Source organism: Manis javanica, chromosome 2 (assembly GCF_040802235.1).
Source record: "Manis javanica isolate MJ-LG chromosome 2, MJ_LKY, whole genome shotgun sequence".
In the NCBI taxonomy this organism is placed as follows: domain Eukaryota; kingdom Metazoa; phylum Chordata; class Mammalia; order Pholidota; family Manidae; genus Manis; species Manis javanica.
The window spans coordinates 72,664,266-72,684,149 of NC_133157.1; the positions used below are offsets into that span (position 1 = coordinate 72,664,266).

The 19,884-nt window shown below is 39.6% G+C and overlaps 1 long non-coding RNA gene across 1 annotated transcript in view; it reads right to left on the bottom strand.

Moving 5' to 3' along the window:
* LOC140847706 (uncharacterized) overlaps positions 1–18,243 on the bottom strand; it is a 46,841-nt gene extending 28,598 nt beyond the window's left edge. The window contains exons 1-2 of the long non-coding RNA XR_012127761.1: positions 17,675–18,243; positions 774–947 (exon numbers count right to left, since the gene is read on the bottom strand). This is a non-coding gene — a long non-coding RNA (uncharacterized lncRNA). The remainder of the gene's footprint in view (positions 1–773; positions 948–17,674) is intronic.
* Between the last annotated feature and the right edge of the window lie 1,641 nt (positions 18,244–19,884).

The following is a 19,884-nucleotide window of genomic DNA, read 5'->3' on the forward strand; positions in this document are numbered from 1 at the left end:
TAATTCTCTGGATTATAGATGGCATTTCTTAGGCCTACATCTCATAACACCTTTTGGAATTCAGAATATGTCTGCCATCTAACAGGGGAGAACAGTAGATCACCCTAATTGGGCCACACAGCATGAAGTGCAGCCTTAAGTCAATTGATGAGGTAGTGACTCCTTGGGATCTGATGTGCATTTTGTAATTGGTGCCTCAACACAGGCTGTACTGTCAGGAAAGCCAGCTTTCCCATCTCTGATCCTTACACAACAATTCCATGTATCCCTAAATCCCACAGATGCAGGAGCCAAGCTGATATTGATTCCAAGGGCTTCCGCCTAAACCAGGAGCCTAAATCCACCAGCTCAACCTGAGTATAGGGACGGAGCACAGAGTGCTCCACGACCTGGGGAGGGGGCGGCTCCTCTCCTAGGGGAACTTTAAGCTGCTTTATTTACAAACACTGGGCATGCTTTCAATACAGGAGGGGTCAGTGCTTCCAACACCACCCCTTTATCCCTCCCCACTTCCTCCATTTCCAGGGCTGATGGCACATTTCTCTCCCCTCCTCCTAGTGCCTCCTCTACTATAACCTTTACCTTTTCTACTGTGCCTCACAGCAATGCTAGCTCAGCAGCTCTCTTACCTTCATATCAATGCTTCAAAACTGGCATTCTTGTGCCACTTCCGCCTGTGCTTCCCTCAGGAGTTCATCTTTTTCCTTGATGGCCTTTTCCTACTTCAGAGCACCTGGCAGCACTGCTATCTCATTCTGTAAAGAATCTTTTACCTTTTCAATGGCACCTTGCTGCCAGCATTCTCATGCTGCCTCCTCTCACTTCAATGCCATTTCCTTCTTCAGGAAATCCACAGAAATTTGCAGCTCATGTTCTCATACTGCCATTTCTTGGGTCTTTCTCAGGAGCACATCTTTCTCTTTTTTTTTAAATTTGGTATCATTAGTCTACAATTACATGAGAAACATTATGGTTACTAGAATCCCCACATTATCAAGTCCCCACCACATACCCCATTGCAGTCACTGCCCATCATCATAATAAGATGCTATAGCATCACTACTTCTCTTCTCTGTGTTGTACAGCCCTCCCTGTGCGCCCCCATATTATACATGCTAATCATAATGTCTCCTTTCTTTCCCCCCCTTATCCCTCCCTTCCCACCCATCCTCCCCAGTCCCTTTCCCTTTGATAACTGTTAGTCCATTCTTGAGTTCTGTGAGTCTGCTGCTGTTTTGTTCCTTCAGTTTTTTTCTTTGTTCTTATACTCCACAGATGAGTGAAGTCATTTGATACTTTTCTTTTTCCACCTAGCTTATTTCACTGAGCATAATACCCTCTAGCTCCATCCATGTTGTTGCAAATGGTAGGATTTGTTTTCTTCTTATGGCTGAATAATATTCCATTGTGTATATGTACCACATCTTCTTTATCCATTCATCTACTGATGGACATTTAGGTTGCTTCCATTTCTTGGCTATTGGTAATAGTGCTGAGATAAACATAGGGGTGCATATGTCTTTTTCAAACTGGGCTGCTGAGTTCTTAGGGCAAATTCCTAGGAGTGGAATTCCTGGGTCAAATGGTATTTCTATTTTGAGTTTTCTGAGGAACCTCCATACTGCTTTCCACAATGGTTGAACTAATTTACATTCCCATCAGCAGTGTAGGAGGGTTCCCCTTTCTGAACATCCTGGCCAACATTTGTTGTTGTTTGTCTTTTGGATGGTGGCGATCCTTACTGGTGTGAGGTGATATCTCATTGTGGTTTAAATTTGCATTTCTCTGATGATTAGTGATATGGAGCATCTTTTCATGTGTCTGTTGGCCATCTGAATTTCTTCTTTGGAGAAGTATCTGTTCAGATCCTCTGACCATTTTTTAATTGGATTATTCACTTTTTGTTTGTTGAGGTGCATGAGGTCTTTATATATTTTGGATGTCAAATCTTTATCAGGTATGTCATTTATGAATATATTCTCCCATACTGTAGGATGTCTTTTTGGTCTATTGATGGTGTCCTTTGTTGTACAGAAGCTTCTCAGCTTGATTTAGTCCCACATGTTAATTTTTGCTTTTGTTTCCCTTGTATGGGGAGATATGTTCCTGAAGAAGTTGCTCATGTTTATGTCCAAGAGATTTTTACCTATGTTTTCTCCTAAGAGTTTCATGGTTTCATGAATTACATTCAGGTCTTGGATATATTTCTAATTTACTTTTGTGTATAGGGTTCAACAATGATCCAGTTTCATTCTCTTACATATAGCTGTCCAGTTTTGCTAACACCAGCTGTTGAAGAGGCTGTCACTTCCCCACTGTCTATACATGGCTCCTTTATCATATATTAATTGACCATATATGTTTGGGTTAATATCAGGGCTCTCTATTCTGTTCCACTGATCTGTGGGTCTGTTCTTGTGACAGTACAAAATTGTCTTAATTACTATGGCTTTGTAGTAGAGCTTGAAGTTTGGAAGTGAGATCCCCCTGCTTTATTCTTCCTTCTCAAGACTGCTTTGGCTATTTGGGGTCTTTATGGTTCCATATGAATTTTAGAACTATTTGTTCCAGTTCTTTGAGGAATGGTGTTGGTATTTTGACAGGGCTTGCATTGAATCTGTAAATTACTTTAGGCAGGATGGCCATTTTGACAATATGAATTCCTCCTAGCCAAGAGCATGGGATACATTTGTATTTCTTAGTGTCCTCTTTACTTTATCTTAAGAGTGTCTTGTAGTTTTCAGGTTATAGGTCTTTCACTTCCTTGGTTAGGTTTATTCCTAGGTATTTTATTCTTTTTGATGCAATTGTGAAGGGAATTGTTTTCTGGACTTCTCTTTCTGCTAGCTCATCATTAGTGTATAGGAAAGCAACAGATTTCTGTGTGTTAATTTTGTATCCTGCAACTTTGCTGTATTCAGATATCAGTTCTAGTAGTTTTGGAGTGGAGTCTTTAGGGATTTTTATGTACAATATCATGTCATCTGCAAACAGGTACAGATTGACTTCTTCTTTACCAGTCTGAAATCCATGTATTTGTTTTGTCTGATTGCCATGGCTAGGACCTACAGTACTATGTTGAATAACAGTGGGGAGAGTGGGCATCTCTCCTTGTTCCCTGTCTTAGGTGAAAAGCTTTCAGCTTCTCTCTGTTAAGTATGATGTTGGCTGTGGGTTTGTCATATATGGCCTTTATTATGTTGAGGTACTTGCCCTGTACACCCATTTTGTTGAGAGTTTTTATCCTGAATGGATATTGAATTTTGTTGAATGCTTTCTGAGCATCTATGGAGATGATCATGTGGTTTTTTTTCCTTCTTTTTGTTGATGTGGTGGGTGATGTTGATGGATTTTTTAATGTTGTACTGTCCTTGCATCCCTGAGATGAATCCCACTTGATCATGGTGTAGGATGCTCTTGATGTATTTTTGAATTTGGTTTTTTAATATTTTATTGAGTATTTTTGCAACTATTTTCATCAAGGATATTGGTCTGTAATTTTCTTTTTTTGTGGTGTCTTTGCCTGGTTTTGGCATTAGAGTGATGCTGGCTTCATAGAATGAGTTTGGAAGTATTCCCTCCTCTTCTATTTCTTGGAAAACTTTAAGGAGAATAGGTATTATGTCTTCTCTCTATGTCTAATAAAATTCAGTGGTGATCCATCTGGCCCAGAGGTTTTTTTCTTGGGTAGTTTTTTGATTACCAATTCAGTTTCATTGCTGGCAATTTATCTGTTTAGATTTTCTGTTTTTTCCTTGGTCAGTCTTGGAAAGTTGTGTTTTTCTAGGAAGTTGTCCATTTCTTCTAGGTTTTCCAGCTTGTTAGTGTATGGATTTTCATAGTATTCTCAATAACTTTTGTATTTCTGTGGAGTCCATTGTGATTTTTCCTTTCTCATTTCTAATTCTGCTGATGTGTATAGATTCTCTTTTTCTCTTAATAAATCTGGCTAGGGGTTCATCTATTTTGTTTATTTTCTCAAAGAACCAGCTCATGGTTTCATTGATTTTTTCTATTGTTTTATTCTTCTCAATTTTATTTATTTCTTCTCTGATCTTCATTATTCCCTTCTTCTGCTGACTTTGGGCCTCATTTGTTCTTCTTTTTACAGTTTCAATAATTGTGACTTTAGACTATTTATTTGGAATTGTTCTTCTTTCTTTAAAAAGGCCTAGATTGCTATATACTTTCCTCTTAGAACTGCCTTTGCTGTATCCCACAGAAGTTGGGGCTTTCTGATGTTGTTGTCATTTGTTTCCATATATAGATTGCTTGATCTCTGTTTTAATTTGGTCATTGATCCATTGATTACTTAGGAGCATGTTGTTAAGACTCCATGTGTTTCTGAGCCTTTTTTTTCTTTGTACAATTTATATCTAGATTTATACCTTTGTGATCTCAGAAGTTTGTTGGTAGAATGTCAATCTTTTATAATTTACTGAGGTTCTTTTTGTGGCCTAGTATGTGGTCTATTCTGGAAAATTTTCCATATGCACTTGAGAAGAATGTGTATCCTACTGCTTTTGAGTGTAGAGTTCTGTAGATGTCTGTTAGGTTCATCTGTTCTAGTGCATTGTTCAGTGCCTCTGTGTCCTTACTTATTTTCTGTCTGGTTGATCTGTCCTTTGGTGTGAGTGGTGTGCTGAATTCTCCTAAAATGAATGCATTGCATTCTATTTCCTCCTTTAATTCTGTTTCTATTTCTTTCACATATGTCAGTGTTCCTGTGTTGGGTGCATATATATTTATAATGGTTATATCCTCTCCTTGGACTGACCCCTTTATCATTATGTAATGTTCTTCTTTATCTCTGGTTACTTTCTTTGTTTTGAAGTCTATTTTGTCTGTTTCAAGTACTACAACACCTGCTTTTTTCTCCCTATTGTTTGCATGAAATATCTTTTTCAATCCCTTCACTTTTACTCTGTGTATGTCTTTGGGTTTGAAGTGAGTCTCTTGTAACCAGCATATGGATGGATCTTGATTTTTATCCATTCTATTAGTCTGTGTCTTCTGAATGGTGCATTCAGTCCATTTACATTTAGGGTGATTATTGATAGATATGCACTTATTGCCATTGCAGGCCTTGGATTCATGGTTACCAAAGGTTCAAGGGTAGCTTCTTTACTATCTAACCATCTAGCTTAACTCTCTTATTAAGCTATTATAAACACAGTCTGATTATTCTTTATTTCTCTCTCTTCTTATTTTTCTGCCTTCATTCTTTACATGTTAGATGTTTTATTCTGTACTCTTTTGTGTTTCTTTTGACTGCTTTTGTGGATAGTTGATTTTATTTTTTGCCTTTAGTTGGTCTGCTTTCTTTGGTGTGATTTTATTTTCTCTGGTGACATCTATTTAGCCTTAGGAGTGCTTCCATCTAGAACATTCCCTTTAAAATATCCTGTAGAGGTGGTTTATGGGAGGCAAATCCCCTCAACTTTTGCTTGTCTGGAAGTTGTTTAATCCCTCCTTTAAATTTAAATGATAATCATGCTGTATATAGTATATAGTATTCTTGGTTCAAGGCCCTTCTGTTTCATTGCATTAAATATATCATGCCATTCTCTTCTAGTCTGTAAGGATTCTGTTTAGAAGTAGCTTGATGGGTTTTCCTTTGTAGTTGATCTTTTCTCTCTTTCTGGCTGCCTTTAATAATCTGTCCTTGTCTTTGATCTGTGCCATTTTAATTATTATATTTCTTGGTGGTATCCTTCTTGGGTCCTTTGTGTTGGGAGATCTGTGGACTTCCATGGTCTGAGAGACTATCTACTTCCCCAGCTTGGGGAAGTTTTCAGCAATTACTTCTTCAAAAACACTTTCTATCACTTGTTCTCTCTCTTCTTCTTCTGTTCTGGTACCCCTAAAATGCAAATATTGTTCCATTTGGATTCGTCACACAGTTCTCTTAAAATTCTTTCATTCCTAGAGATCTTTTTATCTCTCTCTGACTCAGCTTCTCTGTATTCCTTTTCCCTTATTTTTATTCTCTTAACAGTTTCTTCCACCTCATCCAGTCTGCTGTTAAGACCTTCTATCGATTGTTTCATTTCTGTTATTTCCCTCCAGACTTCATCCCTTAGCTCTTGCATATTTCTCTGCAGATCCATCAGCATGGTTATGACTTTTATTTTGAATTCCTTTTTAGGAAGTTTGGTTATATCTATCTTACCAGGCCCTCTCTCTGGGGTTGTCTGGGTGATTTTTGACTGGACCAGATTTTTCTGCCTTTTCATGGTGATAGAAGTGGCCTCAAGCAGGTGGCACATGTGTCAGCTGGGAGAACAAAGTCCCTTCCTGCTTGTTGGTTGCCTTGTCCTTCTCTGCTGCCTGTGCCATCTACCCACACACTGGGAGCAGTCTCTGGGATAATTTCCTGAGCTATCATGAGCAGGGCAGCCCTCGCGATAGGCTAGTGCACTTCAGGGGGTCGCAGCCATGCCATATGTGTTCTCCTGTGAGAATGGTGCCCCTTCATACCTTCTGGACTTTACTCCAGCTTCCACTGCCTGTGCTATTTACCCACACACCAGGAGCAGTCTCTGGGATAATCTCCTGAGCTGCCATAGGTGGAGTGTCCCTCAGAATAGCCTAGCACACTCTATGGGGTGGCAGACATGCTGGGTTAGTTATCCTGTGACAATAGCACCCCTTCATGCATTCTGCACAATGCTCTGGCTTCTGCTGCCTGTCCCGGTTAGCTGCACACTGGGAGGAGACTCTGTGTGGTTGCTGTGGGTAGGGCCACTCTCCGGATGCTTTGCAGTTGTGGTGGGTCAGCCAGTTCACTTGCAGCACTGGCCAGGGTGGAATGAATGGCAGGCTGCTTATCACCATGAGGGGCTTCAGGGCTGCTTTACCCCCCAGGGGGTTAGGGGGCCTGAAGTTCCTCAAGATTCCCAGCCTGCTGGGCTGAGTGTTCTGGGATGATTTTGTCCACCTGTTGAGCCCTTGTCCCTTTAAGACTTAAAAAAAAAGCCCCACTTTTCTTTTGTCCCAGGGGAGCCGGCTGTGGGGACCAGCTCACAGTCTCCATTCTCAGATTTTACTTTTCTGTTTCTCTAATATCCAGTACACCTGCAATGTGCATCTGTACTCCTGGGGAAGATTACTAGGACTGGTTATTTAGCAGTCCTGTATTTCCACTCCCTCCCCACTCTGATTCTTTACCTCCCACCAGTGAGCTGGGGTGGGGGGAGTACTCAGGTCCCACTGGGTCACTGCTTTGTATCTTAAAATTTTTGTGAGATGCTGAGTTCTCACAGATGTAGATGTAGCCTGGCTGTTGTACTTTATCTTCTGGTCTCTCTTTTAGGAATAGTTGTATTTATTGTATTTTCAAAAATATATATGGTTTTGGGAGGAGATTTCTGCTGCCCTATAGCCCATCCCATGTCCTTCTCTTTTGTAGACGTTTTTAATACTGTGAAAAGCAGCCAACCCACAGTCCCTGCTGCCTCATGGGCACTCTCTCTCTAAAGACCTACTTACTATATCAAGGGCTAACCCTACTGCCTCACATGTCACCTACACTTGCCTCCTGTCCTGGGGTGGGGCCCAGTCCTCTAGGAGGCAAGCCACCTCAGACCTCATACCCATTGGGGGACAATCCACTGTCTCCCCATTTACAGGGGCAGCCTGCTGAAACACCCCTCCCATGAGGGCAACCTGTATTTCCCTTTGGTCAACAATGAAGCCTGCCTATTTTTCCAATTGTCTTGCCAATGGGTTTCACCCCTGGGCAAGTTTGCTATGGAGTCAATGTGACCAAAGAATTTAACAGCAAAATGTTCTTTGGAATGAAAGGATTTATTACCCAGCTTGTTCTCCTGGCAGTAGGTCGAGCAATACCATCTCTGCCTCCACCCAGGGCACTGGGCTGAGCACTCTACATAGTGCAATAAAAGCTTATTGCCTAAAGGTATGGAAGTGGTAGCCTAACAACAGGCCAGTTACATCATCAGGTGCTTTAAGTTCAGTGAGGATCCTGGCCATGGGAACCCCAACTTCCCCACTGTTTTTCCAATGGGTTTCAGCCCCAGGCAAGTTCACTATGGATTCAGTGTGACCAAAGAAAATGACAGCAAAATGTTTTTGGGGTGAAAGTGTTATACCCAACTTTATTTCCAGGTGGCAGGTCAGTCACTAAAATCCCATTCACTCAGAGTGAGTCTGTATGCAGCACGCTGGTCTCTGCCTCTGGGCCCCTCTATCTGCACAGCCATCCCACTGAGCCATCCTCCAGGCCTCTCTGCACAGTTGTCCTGCACAGCTAACCTCTGGGCCTCTGCCCTCGGTTCTGCCACCACTCCAGCCTCTGCTCTGCTCTCCTGAAGCCTTGCAGCCCTGCCACCATCATGCCCAGAGCACTGGGTGGAGCTCTTTTTATAGAGTGAACAGCCATGTAGTGCCCACAGGTGTTCAGTGAGCTAGTCAACCACAGCCAGGTGAGAATCCTGACCACAGGAACTCTCATTTTATCCACACCCATACACCAAATCCAAAGTGAACTTGCCCAGGGCTGAGGCCCTCCAGCAAGACACCTGGAAAAAGCATTTCTATCCTAAACTAAGAGGGTGTCTTGCCAATGGATTTCAGCCCCAGGCATGTTCACTATGGATTCAGTGAGACTGTGGAATGACAATGTAACATTCTTGAGGTAAAAGGGTTTTTACCCAGCTTGTTCTCCCAGCAATAGGTTGAGCAGTAGAATTACATCTGCATCTAACATTCTACATGTCTGTGATCCTCCTTCATCTCTGCCTCTGCCCAGAGCACTGGACACAGCTCTTTATATAATGATTACTCAAGTCAATAATAGCTTATTGCCTATGGGTGTGGAAGCAGTAGCCTAGCAGAGGGGCAGTTACATCACCAACTAGTTTAGGTTCAGGTGAGGATCTTGGCCATAAGAACTTCAATTTTCCTCACAGAGGGTCAGAATAAGCATCCTGGAGAAAGTTGTCTAGGTAAAAGGGTGGATGGAGTGATGGGGGGAACTGATCGTAAGGAGTAAAAAGAAGTGATTTCAGAGAGAATCAACTTGGGCATCATGATAGAGCAACATGCAGCCTTGCCCTTGCTTAGCTTTTCATATAGTTAGGCCATGTCTCTTTGGCTCCCATAGTAAGCAGTCTGCCTGTTGGGATTGTCTAATCCATTAACCTTTATCCTCCCTTCCTTCATCTCCCCACCAGTTCCAAAACAGTGTCTTGGATACAGTAGGTGCTTAACAAGTGATTATTAATTAACCAATGTAATTCATTATAGGAAACAGTAAACAGTATCACTTCTGAAAGCATTGTGGTACATGTACATTTGCAAATATCTTACTGTTTGCCAGTGGATTTCAGCCCTGGTGTGGATAAAATGAGAGTTCCTGTGGCCAGGATTCTCACCTGGCCCTGGTTGACTAGCTCACTGCACACCTGTGGTCAATACATGACTGTCGACTCTATAAAAAACTCTGCCCAGTGCTCTGGGCGTGACATGGTGGCAGTGCTGCAAGACTGCAGGAGAGCAGAGCAGAGGCTGGAGTGGTGGCAGCACCAAGGACAGAGGCCCAGAGGATGGCTATGTGGGACGACTGTTCAGACAGACCCAGAGGATGATTGTGCAGACAGAGGGGCCCAGAGGCAGAGACCGGCATGCAGACTTGCTCTGAGTGAATGAATGGGATTCTAGTGACTGATGTGCCACCTGGAAATAAAGTTGGGTATAACCCTTCCACCCCAAGAATGTTTTGCTGTCAATTTCTTTGGTCACATTGAATCCATAGCGAACTTGCCATTAGCAAGTTTACTATGGATTCAATGAGACTGAGGAATGACAATGGAAAGTTCTTAGGGTAAAGGGTTTATTACCTGGCTTGCTCTCCCAGCAATAGATCAAGCACTAGAATTATGTCTGTAATCTGCCTTCATCTCGGCCTCTGTCCAGAGCATTAGGCAGAGATCTTTATATAGTGACTCAGTCGGTAATAGCTTATTGCCTGTGGATGTGGAAGCAGTAGCCTAGCAATAGGCAAATTGCATCATCATGTAGTTTGCTCAGGTGAGGTTCCTGGCTATAGGAACGTCAGTTTTCCCCACACTTACTCTATGAAATAAATGAGTTCTGGGAGAAAAAAATACATACATGCATTGAATTTTTATAAATTTTAACTTCTGTCAAATAGCTTAAAAATTTTTTAAACAACATAATTTTTGGGTGACAGAAAATTGTTTTGTGCTGGAAAATGTTGCCCCTGTGTCCCAGATCTGCTTTCTATGTATAATTTATCTTTTATCTGTATCCAGAGCTATAAGATTAAAAACTGAATAGAAACATGAACAGACCCTTAGTACCCTATGGGACAACATTATGCAGTCAAATCTTACCTCTATTTTGAGTTCTAGAAGGCAAGAAGGAAATATAAAAGGTTATTTGATGAAACGATGATTGGAAAATTTCCAAATTTGATGGAAACCAAATCCAACAATCCAAGAATCTTAAAGAACCATAATGAGGACAAACACAGTGAAAAATATACTGAGTAGTATTAAAATCAAATTGTGAGAAAGCAGTAATAAGGTCTTGGGTATCCCACTTTTAGTTGCTGGATTTCTGTTCTCTTTCATTTGTAAAATAGGTACAATATCCATCTTGTATGATTTTTAAAAAAATTTTAGAGGCAAGATATGTAAAGCAAACAACATGTATTTAGGAAGGCCCCATTGCTTGGTGATTCTTAACAAAGGCTCAGAAATAGCCTGGGTCCAAAGCTCTGCCACTTTAGGGATTTGGGGTATGTTACTTAAACTCTCTGTGCCTCACTTTTCTTACCAGTGAAGTGGTCTTGTAACAATCCTACTTACACCTCATAGAGACGTGAGGGTTAAATAAGATGATGAATGTAAGATAATAACAATACCTGAAAATAACTAGTGTTCAATAAACACCAGTTACCATGTTTATTGACAAGCAAACAGCCACATTCTTTCACTAAAATAATGTCCTCATCTCTGAGCTGTGCTTGCTGTGTCCCAATGTATGAATCCCCTCCAAGCTCCTTGGGTAAAGAAAGTACTTAGGTAAAGGAAGGAATCAAGCATCTCCTTGGAGAATGAACTAGCAAGACCAGGCAAATCTAGCTCTCTTGAATCTCTGAACAATGATCTATTTCTACAAGCATCAATTTTTTAATAGAAAATCCTCTAATAAAAAGTTTTGTCTTTCCCCGAACAGTAGAGAAAAAAATTTTAAACTGTAAAGCAATATTAATAGTGATATAAAGTATAAAACACTATCCCCTGGAACTTCCATTAATCACTTTTGTCCCTGCCAGCTCTCATGAGCTTCAGAATTATATGTTTGGTCTGAGTTCTCAGTCAGTATAGTTCTATTGGGATAAAATGTCCCAAGTAAACAAACACACAGATAAATGAGAATCAACATAAAGATTCTCTGTACAAGGAAAGATGACTAATAATTCACATAAAGGGAGATATGTCCATCATTCTGTCACCAAGATCCATCTTGTTTTGTTGGATTTGGATCTTAATAAAGTCCTTAGTCTTAAAAAGACTAGGGCCAAATTCAATAAGACTTTGAGGTGTCATGTGGAATTTGTATTCTTTCATATCATCATGGGGCAAGAGTTAGGATCAACAACTTACTTGCTACTGATTTTACTAAAAACATTGACATTGTCATGTCAGAGGAAATACAAGTGCATTTATTTATTTATACTGAAGCATAGTTGATATAAAATCTTATATTGGTTTCAAGTATACAGCACAGTGGTTCGTTACCTATATTCTTACCCTTACCCCCACTAGTGTGGTTACTATCTGTCAACATAGGAAGATGTTACAGATTCATTGACTATATTCACCATGCTGTATATGATGAACAACTTATATTATAATCGAGAATTTTTGTGCACTTTTATCCCCCTCACCCTCTTTACACACACACACACACACACACACACACACACACACACACACACACACCAACGCCTCCCCCATGGTAACCACCAGTCTCTTCTCAGTGCCTATGAGTCTACTGCTATTCTGTTAATTTTGTTTTATTTTGTTTTTATGTTCCACAAATAAGTGAAATTGTATTTGTTTTTCTCCACCTCGCTTATTTCAATAAGCATAATACCCTCTACATCCATCCATATTGTTGCAAATAGTAAGATTTGTTTTCTTTTTATAACTGAATAATATTCCATTGTGTATATGTACCACATCTTCTTTATCCATCTACTAATGGACACATAGGATGCTTCCATATCTTTGCTATTGTAAATAATGTAGCAGTAAACATAGGGGTGCATATATCTTTTCAAATCAGGGATTTTGCTTTCTTCAGGTAAATTCCTAGAAGTGAAGTTACCTGGTCCTATGATTTTCCTATTTTTTGGTTTTTTGAGGAAACTCCATATTGCTTCCCACAGTGGCTCCATTAATTGACATCCCCACCAACAGTGTAGGAGGGTTCCTTTTTCTCCACATACTTGCCAATACTTCTTATTTCTTGTTTTTTGATTACTAGCCATTCTAAATGGTGTAAAGTGATATCTCCTTGTGGTTGTGATTTCCATTTCCTTGATCAACAATGTGGAAGATCTTTTCCTGTGCCTGTTTGCCATCTGTACTTTTTCTCTGGAAAATTGTCTGTTCCAGTCCTCCACCCAATTTTTTTATTGGGTTGTTTATTAGATGTTGAGGCCAATGATTTCTTTATATATTTTGGATGTTAAAACCCCTTATCAGATGAATTGTTTATGAATGTATTCTATGCTGTGGGTTGCCTTTTTGTTCTGCTGATGGTGTCCTTGGCTGTATTGAAGCTTTTAAATTTGATGTAGTCCTACTTGTCATTTTTGATGTTGTTTCCCTTGCCTAAGGAGATGTGTCTAGGAAAAAATTGTTCATGTTTATGTTCAAGAGATTTTTGCCTATGTTTTTTCCTAACAGTTTTATGTTTCATGCCTTACTTTACATCTTTAATTTTGAGTTTACTTTTGTGTGTGGAATTAGACAGTAATTCACTTTCATTCTCTTGCATGTAGCTGTACAGTTTTCCTAGCACCAGTGATCAAAGAAACTGTCTTTTCCCCATTGTATACTCATAATTCTTTTATTGTATATTAATTGACCATATTCACATGGGTTTATATCTGAGCTCTCTTTTCTGTTTCACTGATCTATGTGTCTGTTCTCGTGCCAGTACCATACTGTTTTGATTGCTGTAGCTTTTTAATATAGTTTGAATTCAGGGCATATAATCCCCCCAGCTTTGTTCTTCTTTCTCAGGATGGCTTTGGCTATTCAGGGTCTTTTGTGGTTCTGTATGAATTTTAGGATTGTTTGCTCTAGTTCATTGAAAAATGCTACTGGTATTTTGATAGCAATTGTGTTGAATCTATAAATTGCTTTGGACAGGCTGGCCATTTCACAGTATTAATTCTTCCTATTCATGAGCACAGCATAGATTTCCATTTATTTGTGTCTTCTTTAATTTCCATCATGAGTTTCATGAGAGTACAGGTCTTTCACCTCCTTGGTTAGTTTTATTCCTAGGTATATTATTCTTCTTGATACAATTGTAAATGAAATTGTTTTCATGATCTCTCTTTCTACTAGTTCATTGATAGTATATAAGAATGCAACAGATTTCTATGTATTAATTTTGTATCCTGCACCTTTGCTAAATCCAGTTATCTGTTTCAATACATTAAGTATTTCATGCCACCCCCTTCTGTCCTGTAAAGTCTCTGCTGAGAAGTCTATTAATAGCCTGGTGTTGTTTCTCTTATATGTAATTTTTTCTCTTGCTCTGGCTCCTTATCCTTAATATTTGTCATTTCAACCCTCTCCTTACCCTTAAACTTTGTCATTTTAATTATTGTACTGGTGTATTGTCTTCTTTTGATAGGGGCTCTCTGTGCTTCCAGGGCCTTGATGTTTATTTCCTCCCCGAGATTGGGGAATTTTTCAGCAATTATTTCTTCAAAGAGACTTTCTACCCCTTTGTCTCTCACATCTCTTTCTGGTACCTCTATTTTGCAAATATTGTTTTGTTTGGAGTTGTCACACAGTTCTCTTAGCATCTTCCCATTTCTAGAGATTCTTTTTTCTCACTGTTCCTCAGCATCATTGTTTTCCTGTTCTCTGATTTCCATCTCATGGATTGTCTCCTCAACTTGCAGAAATCTATTGTTCATTCCCTCCATTGTTTATTTCACTTCACCATCTGTATTCTTCAGCTAAAATGACTTTTTCAGCTCTTGTCTCTTTTTTGAAGTCCTCCCTGAGATCATCAATTCTTTTCCACAGATCTATAAACATATATATGACTTTCATTTTAAAATCTTTATCAAGAAGATTGGTGATCTCCATTTCATTTGGCCCTTTCTAGTGTCTTATCCTATAGTTTTGTTTGGAACAAACTCTTAGAACTGGCTCCCTCAGGCACCTTCCCAGTTGGGCTGAGAGAGGCCATTAAGTCTGGGAAAGCCTGCCTCTGCCTGCCAGGAAGCAGAGTCTGACACTTCTGGGCTAGTAAGGCAGGTGGGTGGGTGAGTACACAGGGAAGCACCTCTGGGCTGAGCTGCCAGCAAGGGGTTGGAGTGTTTGGGTCTCTCACAGTCACCCAGTAAGTTGGGCTGAGGTAGGGCTGGGGGAACATTGTAAGTGCATTTATTGATAACATCTAAATAAGAGATGATTAATGGTTTTGCTCTTTAAATAAAAATGACGACTTTCAAAAAAGCTTGTTTGAAACTGACTTCTTATGACTGTGTACAGCTGACACTTGGAGTTACTCCATCTTCCCCTAAAATTTAAGCAATCTCTCTTGGTCAAAGTTATTTTGGTTGCAAGTAATTAACAGCAATCCAAGCCTATTCAAGAGGGAAAATGCATTTATTTGAAAGTTACTGAGTCCCACTTCAGAATATAGGAGAGACTGTACCACCAGGTGACTTTAACCAGAACTGGAAAGTGAGCAGGAAACCTGTCTGTTTCTTGTCTCTGCTTCTCTCAGTGTGTCTTTGCTGTTCTCTTTATTGATCAGTTTTTCACCATTTTCTTGTACAAGGCAGAAGGTGTCTAACCTGTAGCTCTCTCAGTTACCTTCACTTAGTCATGTCCACAGGCAGAAATTAACAGGTTATCTCTGAATCTCAGCTCTAAGTTACTAGTAGTGAAATCTCTCCATTGAGCTTAGATCATGTGTCCTCTAGTGGTCTAGTAAGCATGGTCAGTGTGGGCACATAATTTGGGGACAGGAGCATGTAACACAGGCAAGGATATCTGAGCTCCATTGCTGTGAGGAGTTAGGTGGCAGTTCTCAGAGAAAGGAGATATTTAGCAGATATCCCCACAAACATTAAAAGAATTATTTTTTTACATAATAATAGCTATAAAAGAAATTAATGTTTACTCTGCAAAGAACTCAACTCTCTTTCACTCCCTACCAAATCACAGTATGTAAAGAGAAGTTCTAACAATCCATGCCTGCCCAGTTTGAGAGGCCTTGTTTAGACAGGTGATTTGAAAAAGGTCAGACCTATTATCTTTAGGAAAACACAACTTTCTGTCTCTGGGTCTCCTGACTCTCCTTTGCAATGGCCAAAGAGCAGAGTTTTTATAAAATTCTTTCTGTAGTTAGTGCGAATTTGAGCTCAAACCTAAATATTAGCAAAGATAAAATTTTATCTAGAACTTTATACTGTTTATTTTTTAAAACATTAAAATTTATAGCTGAGCTGAAGTTGGTTTAAAGTGTAACAAAACATGGGTTATTCCCTTGAGATAATACCTTGGGAATATACAAAGCAGTTGATAAAGTCTGAATTTATCAAGGCATTTTTCCATCTTGGTATGTTGAGTTGATGGTGAATTTAAACCTTCACCAAAATATTTTTCAGAATGTTATTATATATTTCTTGGAATTATATATCATCTGCCTCTCTCTGATTTTTATCCTAAATTCATTCAGGAGTGACTGGACCTTCAATTTCCTTGTAACTTCCCATTTTCCATAGCACTTATGATGAATTCCTGGCCTCTCAAATAAAGTGGCTTTCAAAATTCACCTATGTAAAAAAAAATCACATATTTTAGAGACATAAATATAAGTATATTGGTACAAAATTGCATAATGTGTGAGATTTGGCTTAAATCAGCAAAGAAAAAAGCTAGATGAAGTTAATGTTGTAAGGTCTAAATAACAGGTATGTAGAGGTGAACTGCACTATTCTCTCTGTTCCTGTGGATATTAAAAATTTTTTTAATAGTAAAATAATATAATAAAAAATATTATCTAGTCCAGCCATTCTTCTGATGTTAGAATTCCTTCATAGTACTCCTGGACATGTACTGTTGAGCTTCTGTTCTAAAGCACCAAATCAAGGAGTTCATTATCTTTTAAACAATCCATTCCATCTTGGGACAGCTGTGGCTATTTCACACTGTGTTAAACATTTATTTATCTGAAGCATCATTACTCTACACTTTTACCACTAACACTGGCAAAGAAGAAAAAAGTAAAAATTAACTTTTTCAGAACTCTAGAATTTAACCAAAGGCTTATAACAACCCAGGGATAGTTTATTCAAGAAAACAGCCATAAGTTAAATCAAGTTCTGTGACATTTTAATTTGCTCTATTCCCATTGCCCTCACCTTGGTTTCACAGCAGCCTTGAAACCCAACAGTTCACAATCATGTGAAAACCAATAGCCTAGCTACCTGTAGACATGGCAGAAAATGGTTGAAGATGCTCCAAAGCTACTTACAGACAACTGTCACTCTTTACTCTGCTGGGTCATTGGAAAACCGCACTTGCTTGGCTTGTCCTTATTTGGCCTGACTCAGAGCTCTGCCCATTGACAACAGAATATACTTTTCCCCAGTGGTGTTTGTTAAAAACAATAGGTGTTAACTGTTTAATGATTCAGCTGCCTGAAGTAGTGATAAAAATTGTGGCAAATAGCAAGTTGGCTAAAAAACAATTAAAAATCTGGATAATGAGGTATTTACATAGAGGATTGAAAAGTTCTCACCTATGCCTGGGAAACTAGAGGGCTGCACACATGTGTAGGGCTGTGCACATACTCAGAACTGTGTGCACACTTAGGAAAGGCCTGAGAAGGCCTTAATCACTCATATACATATAATATATAAATATTTCTGACCTGAAACTCTTCTCAGGCAGTAAGTGAAAGATAAAGCAGAGTGGTAACCTACCTGAGTGTTGAAGGCATACCCCAGCACACAGAACACTCAGCAATGGCTGGAAGACTTCTGGGTTGCAGGAATGTAAAAAAAAATCTCTCTCTAAATACCAGCTAAGCACTAAAGCAAGTAATAATTTTAATGCGCACAGAGGACAAAGCAGAGACTTCACAGAACTATTCCAGAAATGTCACTAAGCAAAAACAATGACAACAAACCCTGGGAAGGTAGAAAAATCTAATTTCCAGAATCACCACAGTATACTGTTGAAAATATTTAGTCTTCAACAACACATTTTGGGACATACAAATAAACAAGAAAGTATAGCACAGAGGAGAAAAAGCAATCAACAGAAACTATCCTTGAGTAGGTCCAGAAGTTAGACTTACTAATAATGAGAGAAAGATTATAAGAGAGATTTATTATAAGGAATTTGCTCACACAATCATGAAGGCTGACAAGTCCCAAGATCTGTCACTGTGAGCTGGAGACCCAAGGGAGACAATGATATAGTTCCAGTCTAAGACTGAAAGCCTGAGAACCAGGAGAACCAATGATATAATTCTCCAGATTCCAGCAGGCTCAAGACCCAGAAATGGGTAATGTTTCACTTTGAGTATGAAGGCAGTGAAAGACCAATGTCCAGCTCAAGGCAGTCAGGCAAGAGGAGTTCATTCTTTCTTATGGGAGGGTCAACTTTTTGTTCTATTCAGGTTTTAAATGGATTTGAATAAAAAAATTTCCTATAGAAACCTAAAGAATAGAACAAAATATTTGCAAATCATATATGCGATAAAGAGTTAATATCCAATATTTATAAAGAGCCCATACAAAAGGAAAACAAAAAATTCAAATAAAAAGATGGCAAGGAAACTAAATAGACATTTTCCAGAAAAAGACATACATGTGTCCAACAAGTACCTGAAAGGTGTTCAATAACACTAATCGTCAGGGAAACACAAATCAAAACCACAGCAGAGAAACAAAAACGCATCCTAAAATTCCTATGGATTAAGGGAACACAAATAGCTAAACCAACTGTAGGGAAAAAAACAAGTAGATTCATACTTTCTGATTTCAAAACTTACTACAAATCTACAGTAATCAAGACAACATGGTACTGGTATAAAGACAGACATATAGACTAATGGAATAGAATAAAGAGTCCAGAATAAAATTCACACAAATATGGTCAAAAGATCTTTTACAGAGGTACCATACCATCAGTGAAGAAAGGACGGTCTTTTCAAAAAATGGTGTTGAGAAAACTGGATATCCACATAAAAAGGTTTGGAGACGAGGATTAAAGATGGTGGTGTGAGAGATGAATCAGAGGCTTCCTTCTAAAACCACATGTAATACGAAAATATAATTAACACAACTGATTCTGAAAGAACAACAGGAAAGAAGACTGCACCAGACTGCATACACCTGGAGAAAAGAGCAGACCTTATGGAACAGGGTAATGTACCAAAGCTATGGCTCAGCAGGACCTAAAGCCTTCCCCCACCCCAGTTCACCAGCAGGAAGAAGAGAAATGGAGCAGGGAAGGAGTGGAGGCCTGAAACTGCTGAATACCTAATTTGGGAGATCTAATCTGGGAGCACAAACCTACATTTCATGATGCTTGTATGATACGCTCATGATTAGGGGGTTGGAAAGCTAAGACAGGCAGAATTCCTGGAGAGACTGAGATTCCAGCCACTTGTGGAAAGCAGAGATCCATATCTGGCTGCTCTGGGACAAAAGAAAGGTGGGCAGTGTGAGCGACTTCCTAACAAGGAAGCCTTTAGCAAGAGGGCTGCTAAAGGGGCAAAGGGGCAAGGGTTGCACAGAGTTTACTGCTCAGAAGAAACGACAGGTAGACAAAATTGTCCAGGTGCACTCTGCCCAGCAGGGGGGGAGCTTTCATGATCTTCAGGTGCTCCAGCTTCCTGGCTGGCTACATAGCTCCAAGGACCCCCTACATGATACACAGCCCTACACCATTCTCACAGCAAGCCCTACCTGGATTGCAAGTGGGCAAACCCTTCCCTGGCATTATGCCAGCTAAAGGGAAGATCTGTCTACAGCAACTACAAACACAAAGCATAGAGGCTTACACCTGTGTGCACGGCCCACTGCTTCAGGCAGTGGAGATAGGCATAGCAGCCAGGAAGTAGGAAACAGCTCTTTCCTCCCCCCAGCCACCAATACCACTCCCTTGTGACCCATGACATTGCTACAGGGACTGAGCAGCTTCAGAGACTAGAGATTCTGGAGATTAGAGGGTGCCATATACAAATATGAAATGCCAAAGGAAACTGGTTCAAAGTAAAATTATGACTATAACTCCTAAGAAAGATTTAAATGTCATCAACCTCATGAATCTTCCTGAAAGGAAGTTCAAAATAAAAATCATTAACATGCTCATGGAGGTACAGAAGATATTCAAGAAATCAGGAATGAATTCTGGTTGCAGATTCAATCATTGAAAAGCACAATGGAGGGTAGTAAAAGCAGATTAGATACAGTGGAGGAGATGATAAATGAAATAGAAACTAGAGAAGAGGAATACAAAGAAGCTGAGGCACAAAGAGAAAGAAAGGACAATTGAGAGAACTGTGTGACCAATCCAAATTAAGCAATATTCTCATTATAGGGGTACCAGA